Source organism: Triticum urartu, chromosome 3A (genome assembly GCF_056163025.1).
Source record: "Triticum urartu cultivar PI428250 chromosome 3A, HENAU_Tu73, whole genome shotgun sequence".
Classification (NCBI taxonomy): domain Eukaryota; kingdom Viridiplantae; phylum Streptophyta; class Magnoliopsida; order Poales; family Poaceae; genus Triticum; species Triticum urartu.
Genome location: NC_141875.1, coordinates 744,996,394 through 745,007,549, shown reverse-complemented (window position 1 = coordinate 745,007,549; position 11,156 = coordinate 744,996,394). Strand labels below are relative to the sequence as shown.

Below are 11,156 nucleotides of genomic sequence, written 5' to 3'. Positions count from 1 at the left end.
GATCCTAAGTGACTTCATGTAAAAACAATCTCTAAATTGCCACTGTAGGAAACTTGTATAAATGTGTATGAATACGACATAAAATAAAAAAGAAATAAAATACGGAATAATAGTAGTAGCGCAGGCAGTGAGACGGGCTACTAGTATTTACCAGTAGCGCCTTTTGCACGACGCGCTACTACTAAGTAGATATAGCAGTAGCGCGGGCTAGCAAACACTACTGCTAACCTTTATATTGACACGCTACTGCTAGGCTTTTCCCTAGTAGTGATATAGTAGTATTATATTGACACTATAAATTATTTCAATAAAGAAAACGTAATGTTTGAAAAGAATTCACAAAAACCACGAATTTAAAAAAAACTGAAAAGGTTCTTACCAATTGAAGAAAGTTCACGAAAATGGAAAAAGTTCGTGACTTTGAAAAACAAACTTAACAAATTTGAAAAGGCATAAAATTGAAGAATGTCCATTGATTCGAAAAATAGTTTGAAAAAAGTTCATCAACTTTTAATAAGAAAATTATGAATTCCAAAAAAGTTCTTCAAAAAAATTCAGGGATTTTAACAAAGTCCATCCCTGTTAGCCATGTGAGTTTTGAGTTCCCGGGGCGGACGTGTAATCACAGTGAGCTGCAGTCGGCTCTTTGGAAAGATAGCTCGTCCTTGGCAAGGTCGTAGAGCAGGTGCATGTTCTGCAACTGGAAGTTGCCGATGACGCTCATGCCGTTGGATGTATGCATCACCATGCATGACGTGGAATTATCCAGCCGCACCCAGTAGTTCTCCGGCGGCAGCACCATGTCTGCTTCGCCACTGAAGTGAAACACCAAGGTCGTAGAGCAGGTGCATGTTCTGCACTGTTCTCCCGTTCAGCTGCGTCCGGAGCTCCTTGCTTAGGGGCCAGTAGGCCCCATGGGCCAGAGTCGCAGTGGGGTTGCATGAGTCGATAATGACCCCGCCGCTGCCGTTTTGTTTCAGAGCAAACACCGTCGGTGGGATGAACAGTCTTGTGTGTCCCACACTTATCCCGATGAGTGGGACATAGTAGAATGGGTACTTTTTGGGGACATTCACGAATGACATGGACATCACAGGGCTGCCGCCGCTAAGACTCGCCAAGGCGCCGACAAAAAGGTGGCTGCTGGCACTGGCAGTGGTGTTGCGGCGAAGATAGGGGGTGTGGCAGTAAGAGAACTTTTTGGCTCCAACCTGAGAGATGAGCGATAGGGGCCGCGGACAAGCCCTATGAGACCGGACGCCCTGTGAAGGGACGCCCTATGAGACCGCGGACAAGCACAAGGTGTGGTTGCATGGCACGGGATGAAAGCTGTCCGAGTTGGACGCATTATAGTAGGGCAGGCCCTGCTTGACGCATGATCCTTTGAGGCTGCAGGTGGAACACTGCGTCCAGATGAGGTCGCTGCCTGTGTCGATGAGGGCCTCCGCGCGCTGCGGTGGGTTGCCGATCAAGTACTCAGCGACGTACTGGCTGGTGTTCCAATGGACCGGCATGGCCGTTGGCCATGGCGCGCTGCACGCGCTCCGCCGTGGTGTAGCTCCCCTTGCCATCAACATGGGTGAGCTCCATGTGGAACCCTGCGCTACTACAAGTAACTAGGGTAGCAGTAGTGGAGCACAACACAACAGCGATCAGCACCAGGCTTAGTTCCATTGTTTCACTCGTTGGTTTGGTGCTGGCTCCTCGCCATGTTATATCTTAATTTGCAACTTGTGGCCTAAATTAAATATGCATGTCTACTATTCAAGGTGAATGAGTATGTAGTTGTTTGCACACAACCACTAATGCAAAGAAATAGAAACAGATGGCGAATCAATTTAAAAATCAAGATATTAATGCAATTAATTAGACAAATAGTTAATTAAATGTGCAATTAAATAGATCTAATGAAATAGGGATTTTTTGTGCTGAATTAATTGAAAAATCAATTCATTGATATGAAGGCTAATAATTAGGCCTACAGACAATTAGAAGTGTAGCTATTTTCCAGTTAATAAGACAATTAATGAATTAGGCAGAAAATTAATCACACTGAATCAACCATATAGCCATTAATGTGAAAACAATTTAAAAAAAACTAGCGCCTAATCAATTTGAAAATCAAATCATTAATACAATAAATCTGCTAGACGGTTAATTACATGTACAATTCATTAGGTCCATTTAAAAATAGATTTTTTTTCCCGCTTAATCTCTATTATTAAAGACGTATATGTGTGTAGTCATTCGCCCATAACCATTAATGCAAAAATTAGAAACAGAGTAACACAATTAATTAGGTACATTTCAATAGGAATTTTTTGCATCCAATCAATTTCAAAACTAAGGTATTAATGCAACTTATTAATTAGTTAGACAATTAATTAGCCCTACAGGTAATTAGAAGTACTCCCTCCATTTGTATATAAGGCCTAATGTGTTTTTCTAGACTAATTTTGACCATACGTTAGAGCAATAATATATAACATGCATGTAACCCCAAGCACACCGTTAAGTTCATATGTGGAAGGAGTATCTAATGATATAATTTTCATATGATACATCTTATATATTATAAATCTTATCAGTAGTCAAAGCCAACCTCGAAAAATGCAATAGGCCCTATATATATGGATGAGTGAGTAGGGATTTTCTTCGCGCAGAATCAGTTTAAAAGCGCTCGTGGGTGAGGAAGGCCAGCCGACTTTCTGGCATTGTCGAGTACTAGCGGGCTCTTAGGGCATGGCGGACCAATGCTTGCCACCATGGACAACGGCCAACAAGCCCTCGCGACATGGGCGACCAAGCGCTCGCCCAGATGGATGGCGATCGTGCTCTGCAGGACGTCCACACACTCGACGGTAGCTCACTGGAGGACGAGCAAGTAGTGACGTTCGAGGGCTCCAATTGCGCCTTCGAAGACAATGATGATGATCGACGACAATCGGCCACACGACACCATTTTTTTATATTGTTCTATCCTGTAGCAACGTACGAGTATGTATGTAGTTAGTCTCGATAATATGTGGAAACAAACCAACTAACGGAGGATCAATTATGATACATTCATAATTTAATACACTAGCTAGTATAATCAAGTCTTGGGTGCCACTAGTAGAAAAAGGGCCTGTTGTCCCGGTTCGTAAGGGCCTTTTATCCCGGTTCCTGAACCGGGACTAAAGGGTCGGTACTAATGCCCTGTCCCTTTAGTCCCGGTTCAATTCAGAACCGGGACAGATGGGCCTCCACGTGGCCTGTGCGCGGAGCCCAGGCAGGAGGGCCTTTGGTCCCGGTTGGTGGCACCAACCGAGACCAATAGGCATCCACGCGTCAGCATTTCTGTGGTTGGGGTTTTTGTTGTTTTTTTGAAAGGGGGGGGGGGGTTGGGGGCTTTTGGGGGGTTAATTTAGGTGTTTCATATATTGTGTTAGCTAGCTATAATTAATAGAGAGAAGTGTCCTCTCTTATGTCCGTGCTTGGTCGACGCTACATACTATACATACGTATAGAGAGGACTAGACACGCTAGCTAGCTAGTAAGCAAACGAAGGAAACAGAAGATCGTCATGAACATATATGCATACAGAGAGAAGTGATATCGACCACATCTCCTTCTCCGAGAGATTGGTCGAACAACAAGTTCTCGTATATCTATCCGACACTACCGGCTACATATATACAATAACTATCTCTTACAAATATAATCTCCTAACATACGGACTCATGGTCCACATAGTATTCTCCGTCTTCAGCGATCACGTGGTCAAGAAAGAATGCCGCCAATTCCTCTTGAATTGCTCGCATGCGAGCTGGTGCTAGGAGTTAATCCCGCTTCCGAAACATCTAATTTGAAGAAGGGGGTCAATACATATATATATGAATGAATGAAACTCAACACAAATGATGGTAATAAAATAAAATTGTGAATGTTGTTATTTACGCAATTCATATTGTCCGTCAGAGTAGCCCCACTCACAGGTCGTGTGGCGGATGGACTCGCAAACGTAGTATCCACAAAAATCATTCCCTTGTTCCTGCCACAACCACTTTACAAGAAATAGAGGTCAATCAAACTGATAAGCAAGAATGCCAAATGGTATTGATGAAACTAGCGCTTGAATCAATAGGAGATGCGCGGAACATGCTACTATAGTACTTACTTTCGGGTGTCTAAATTGCAGCTTCTTCGGGAGTCCCGGAGCTTTTTTGGTGAATTTTTTCCAAACCCTGCCAGACAAAGAAAACAATTACTTGATATATCAGGAAATGAACAAAGTTGCTGATATGGTGGATAATGATCGATTTAACTTACTTCTCTAGCATTTGAGTCATGTCCGCATAGTCCTGAGGATCTTTTCGTCTTGAGTCTAAGACGGTTACTAGTCCCTGCTCAAGCTTAATCTCTAGGAGAATATAGTGGAAACTGCACACGCATGCATAACTCATCAATTACATTACTATAACCTTGACTAATATATAAGGGAAACCGAATACGCACAAGACAGTAACACTCACTTGAAGTTGTAAGGAAAGAGTATTATATCTTTGTTTTCATTTATTACCAACGATCATAGCAAGTTGGCCTCGGTATCTGCGGCATGAAATTTAACCTGAGTTGCATCTATGATATTTGTGTTAATGAACCCAATATCACTGATTTGTCTTTTCTTCAATTCGACGATCTTCAATCTGCATAATATAGTGAGGATAATTATAAATACATGCAATGAAAGAGCTGAGCTATATAGAGAGACTTAATGACAGAAGTAGTACTACTTACAGACAGTAGCAGGTGACCGTTGCTTTATCGAGGGCCAATTGATTGAAAAACTGAAAGAACTCCTCAAATGGAACAGGCAACAGATTAATTCCAACGAGATCATACTCCTTTTTAACTCTCACATACAAAGTACTCCTCCCCCCAGACTCTCTGCAGATTTTCAAGTGCCAATCATGCAATCTTCGCATCATCATTGATAGAGATCTTTCATCTTTGACGAGAGGCTTCCCGTACTCGTATCTTTGTATCTGCACCTCCATGAAATCATAATGTACATCGTCGGGCAGGTAATCTCCAAGATTGCTATAACCGGGCACCATCCTCGGATCATTAGCGACGATGTCTCTAGGCACCTTGAGCGGGGGGCACGATTGCTTCCCTTGTTCGCCGAGCTGGGCAATTTGTTTCCCAGCTCGTCATTCTTTCAGCCTTTGATCACAGACAGTACTTCCCGACCGCTCCGCTTCGGCAAATTCCTTTCCAATAATGCGCTCATAGTTTACTTTCGGCAGAGACTTGGGTGGTTTTGTCAGGGCAGCCAGAGTGCGCTTCGCTTTCACCGGATCTACCTTCTCCTCCGGAGGTGGATATTTCTTTGCTTTCACCCCTTCAAAGAAGTTCCTCACTTCTTCTCGCACGATCTCGGCGTTCTCCTCCGGGGTCCTCTCGTATGGTAACTTCTCTGGAGTCTTCTGAGAAGGACCGAATCTGTATGTCCTCCCGCCTCTGGCTGTACTGCTAGACGCCGGCAGAGCAGACGGAGCGGTTGTCTTCTTTACTTGCTTACGAGGCGGAGGAGAAGGACTACGACGCGCCGGAGCAGCCGGGGCGGCGGCAGGTCTCTTCCGCCCTTGCTGACGAGGCGGAGAAGGAGGAGGTTGGCTGCTCGGGCGCGCCGACCCAGGCGGAGTGCCGCCACGCGCCGGAGAAGGAGCCGGCCGAATGCCCTGATCGTCACTCGCCGGAGGAGGAGGCGGTGGAGGAGGCGGAGTCCCCTGACTCGCTGGAGGAGGAGGAGGAGGCGGAGGCGTCCAGTTCGGAAGGTGGATGAGCTCCTTCCGCCATAGGCATGGAGTCTTCAGAGTAGAACCCAGCCGAGTCACCCCTTCACCGGCAGGGTGGTCAAGCTGGAGGTCCTCAAATACCTCCGTTATTTCATCCACCATCACCCTAGCATATCCTTCTGGAATCAGCCGGCAGTGAAAAGTTGCGCCGGGTTCAGTAGGCAAAACAGAGCCAACAGCCGCCTTGACCTTCATATTAATCCATTGCGTCATAAGGTGGCAATTTTGAGACTCCGTGATAGCATCCACAGGATAGCTGGCAGGAGCCGTCAAGACATGCTCCGGCTGAAGCAGCTCGGTGGAAGCCACGCAGCTTCTCCGCTGAGATGGCGGGGTAGCTTTGGGGGAAGCTTCGGCAGTTCGTTTGCTGCGATTTGCTTCTCGTTCCTCTATCGCTTGTACCCTAGCGTGCAGCGCCTGCAGTTGGGTCTGCTCCACGTTCTTCCTCCACCCGTGGCATTTATAACCGCCTACGTCCGGAAAACCACCCTTCCACGGAATGGAGCCTGGCATGCCTCGTGTTCGTCCAGGGTGCTCAGGATTCCCGAGGGCCATTGTGAGCTCGTCATTCTCTCTGTCTGGAACGAACGTCCCTTGCTGCACTGCTTCGATATAATGCTTAAGCCTCTTGACTGGTATTTCCATTTGCTCGTCCGTCCAAATGAACTTCCCTGATACAGGGTCCAAGGTTCCGCCAGCCCCGAAGAACCAAGTCCGGCAACGGTCTGGCCAGTTAATTGTCTCTGGTTCGATCCCTTTATCAACCAGATCATTCTCAATCTTGGCCCACTTAGGCCGGGCTGCGAGGTAGCCACCTGACCCCGTGCGATGGTGATGCTTCTTCTTCGCAGCATTTTTCTTGTTTGTCGCCGACATCTTCTTACTCTTTTCCGATGTCTTGTGGGCCACAAATTCGGGCCAGTGATCTCTGATCTTCTCATATCTGCCCTTGAATTCTGGTGTCTCTTTATTTTTGACAAACTTATTCAGCTCTTTCTTCCACCTCCTGAATAGTTCTGCCATCCTCTTAAGAGCAAAAGACTTGATTAATTGCTCTTTAACTGGCTTCTCCGGATCATCCTCTGGCGGTAGGGTGAAATTTGACTTCAGCTCAGTCCAAAGATCATTTTTCTGCATATCATTGACATAAGACACCTCAGGGTCTTCTGTAGCTGGCTTTAACCATTGCTGGATGCTGATCGGGATCTTGTACCTAACCAAAACCCCGCATTGAGGAACAAATGCGCTCTTTGTCCGGAGGGGTTCAATCGGTTGGCCGTCGGGAGCGATTTCTATGATCTCAAACTTTTCATCCGAGCTCAACTTTCTCTTCGGGCCTCGTCTCTTTACCGAAGTTGTGCTCGATCCGGAGGGCTAGAAAAAAGAACAAAGACTTAATTAATATGTGTATATACAAAAACAATGAATGCATCAATTAGCTAGTCAGCAGAAGCTTAACTAATATATATACCTGGCCAGACTCGGTTCGGTCACCGGAGACGTCATCACGGTCTCCTTGCACCGGCATTGTGTCACCGGAGCCGTCCTCATGGTCTCCTTCTTGCACCGACATTAGGTCACCGGAGCCATCATAATCATAGCCAGCTACTTCCAGACCATCGGTGTCGTTGAGAAACAACGAGCAGACGGCATCACTTCCTCGTGCGATTATGTCCCCCAACAACTCTTCTTGTACTTCGTCTCGGGCGGTGTCCATAGTTTCTTCAAATATTTACAACATGGCAATTATTATTCAAACATGATAGATGGATATATTAGTGGCAAACGTAGAACTAATATTAATTAGTGGCCTCGACACTGCTTCTCTAGGGTTTGGGGTGGCCTCGACAACACTTCAAGGATAAAAAAAGAAGAGGAAGAAGAAAAAAAAGAGGAAGAAGAAGAAAAAAAGAGGAGAAGAAATCTTTCTTCTCCTCTCTTTTTTCTTCTTCTTCCTCTTTTTTTTATCGGGAACGAGGGTCGTCGAGGGTCAGGGTCGCCGAGCGGTAGAGGAAACCCTAAATAGCAAGTATCGTGGGTATGAGATACATGTGGCCGTCGGTGTCGGACACTACATCCCCCTCGTGTTGAAGTTATCGGGAGGGGGTATATCGACCCCCCCCCCCACGTGTTGAAGTTATCGGGAGGGGGTATATCGACCCCACCCCACGTGTTGAAGTTATCAGGAGTTTATATCGACACGACATACGTACATGCGGGAAAATAATATTATCGGGGAGGGGGTATATATATCGACCCCCCCCTCGTGTTGATGTTATCGGGAGTTTATATCGACACGACATACGTACATGGGAAAATAATATTATCGGGGAGGGGGTATATCGACCCCCCTCGTGTTGAAGTTATCGGGAGGGGGTATATCGACCCCCCCCCCCCATGTGTCGAAGAAAAAAAAGAAGAAAAAAAGAGGAGAAGAAGAAAGGAATAGAGGAGAAGAAGAGAAAAATAGAATATATTCTATTCTATTTTTCTCTTCTTCTCCTCTATTCCTTTCTTCTTCTCCTCTTCTTTTTCTTCTTTTTTCTTCTTTCTTCTTCTTATTTATTTCTCCTCGTCTTCCTCTCCCCTCTTCTTCTCCTTTCTTCCTCTTCTTATTTCCTTTTTCCTCTCATTCTTTTTCTTCTTCTTCCTTCTTAAAAATACATGAAGTAGTATTGCTTGTTTTTTTTTAAAATAATGTTCAAACAGAAATTTTAGAAAAAAAATAAAGGTTTTGCCTAATTCATTGTTCATATGAATATGCAAACATTTGCATATTTACAATAATCAATATCACCAAAAAAAATCTATGAACAGAAAAAATACATATAATCAGGAAAAAAACATATATGAATTTGCAAAAAAAACAGGGGGGGAAGAGGGGGGCGGTGCCGGCCCTGGCCAAAGCGAGAGGCGACGGCGGCGCGGGGCGGCGACGGCGTCGGGGTGGCGACGCGGGGCGGCGACGGCGTAGGGGCGCGACGCGGGGCGGCGACGGTGCGGGGTGGCGCGCAGCGACGGAGTCGGGGCGGCGCGGGGTGGCAACTGCGTTTGGGCGGCGCGGGCCGGCGACGGAGGCAGGGCGACGACGGCGACGGCGAGGCGCAGAGGGGCAGCCTGGCGGCGTCGGGCGGGGAAGACGAACTGAATGGAAATTTTCACAAGTGCTAGTTATATAGACGAAGCATTGGTCCGGGTTCGTGGCACCAACCGGGACCAATGCCACCTTTAGTCCCGGTTGGTGCCACCAACCGAGACCAAAGGCCGAAGCGGCGGCCTTTGGTCCCGGTTGGTGGCACCAACCGGGACTAAAGGGGGGCATTGGTCACGGTTTGTGCCATGAACCGTGACCAATGCCCCCTTTAGTCCCGGTTGGTGCCATCAACCGGGACCAAAGGCCTGCGCTGCCAAAGCCGCGGTGCGGTGGGATGTTTAGTCCCACCTCGCTAGCTGAGGAGCGGCCGCACCTGTTTATAAGCGCTACCCCGCCCTCTCCATCGAACTCCTCAGAACTGCAGGCCTTTGGGCCTAATCTCACACCGCTATGCCTGTGGGCCTGCTGGGCCTTCTGCGGGCCTGAATCCTGGCCCATGGATGGGCTTCTAGTCATATTCAGGCCGTGGTGGCCCGGTAGTTGGCATTTTTTACTATTTGTTTTTTCATTTCTACTTAGAACTAAATACTTATAGTTTTTTAGTGATTTTTTTCTTTTAGGTAACAAAAATTAAAAAGTTTCTGTTAGTGCCATTAGTTTTAAAATTTGAATAGTTTAAATTTGTGTGAATCACTAGTTTATGAATAACTTTACTATAAAAATTGATTTTTGAGTCATTCTTTTTCCTGCTATTTAATATTACTGTGTTTTATCATTATACTCAATTTGGTAATTTTAGTTAGTCATAACAAATATTATAGGCATTTTTTTCTTTTTTGCTATTTATTTTTTTCATTTCTACTTAGAACAAAATACTTATTGTTGTTTAGTGATTTCTTTTTTCTTTTTGGTCACAAAAATTATAAACTTTCTGCATTATTTATTCTCTTTTGTTTTTTGCTTTATTTTTTAATTCTTTTTGCTTTTATTTTTAGAAAAATTATAAACTTTCTGTTAGTGCCATTAGTTTTCAAATTTGAAAACACTTTTTTAGTTTTTTGTTTTCTTTGTTGCTTTATTTATTTTATTTTGTTTCTACTTACAACAAAATACTTAATGTTGCTATTTTTATTTTTTTCAGTTTTTTTTTGTTTTCTGTATTATTTATTTTCTTTTGTTTTTTTCTTTATTTTTTAATTCTTTTTGCTTTTAGGTCAGCAAAATTGTAAAGTTCTCTTAGTGCCATTAGTTTTAGAAAAATTATAAACTTTCTGTTAGTGACATTAGTTTTCAAATTTGAATAGTTAAAATTTGAATTCTTTGAAATTTGTGTGCATCACAAGTTTGTGATTAACTTTATTAAAAAAATGAACATAGATGCACCTATAGAGAAAATTCGACCTAAATTCATAGTTTTCAAATGAACTCTAAAAAATTTGGCATAGCATACTCGTGTGTTACAAAGTTGGCATGGTATCATCATAATAGTTGCGGGAGAAAGTCTTCACTTTTTCTTCGCTTGTGTCATTTGCTTATTGCGCCGTAACCATGGATAATCTTCATTGTTTATCAGGATGCTTGGGTCAGCCTTCACATTGAAGGGAGGAATTTCATTAAACTTTTCATAATCTTCAGACATGTCTGTCTTGCCCTCCACTCCCAGGATATCCCTTTTTCCTGAAAGAACTATGTGGCGCTTTGGCTCATCGTATGATGTATTCGCTTCCTTATCTTTTGTTTTTCTCGGTTTGGTAGACATGTCCTTCACATAGATAACCTGTGCCACATCATTGGCTAGGACGAACGGTTCGTCAGTGTATCCAAGATTTTTCAGATCCACTGTTGTCATTCCGTACCGTGGGTCTACCTGTACCCCGCCGCCTGACAGATTGACCCATTTGCACTTAAACAAAGGGACCTTAAAATCATGTCCGTAGTCAAGTTCCCATATGTCCACTATGTAACCACAATATGTGTCCTTTCCGCTCTCGGTTGCTGCATCAAAGCGGACACCGCTGTTTTGGTTGGTGCTCTTTCGATCTTGGGCGATCGTGTAAAATGTATTCCCATTTATCTCGTATCCTTTGTAAGTCAATACAGTCAAAGATGGTCCCCTGGACAACAAGTACAACTCATCACAAACAGTGTTGTCACCTCCGAGACGTGTTTCCAACCAACTGCTGAAAGTCTTGATGTGTTCACATGTAATCCAGTCCTCG

At 44.6% G+C, this 11,156-nt stretch overlaps 1 pseudogene; it reads right to left on the bottom strand.

Moving 5' to 3' along the window:
- Positions 1 to 622: 622 nt before the first annotated feature.
- On the bottom strand, positions 623 to 1,674 carry LOC125547409 (aspartic proteinase nepenthesin-1-like; annotated as a pseudogene).
- Positions 1,675 to 11,156: the final 9,482 nt, after the last annotated feature.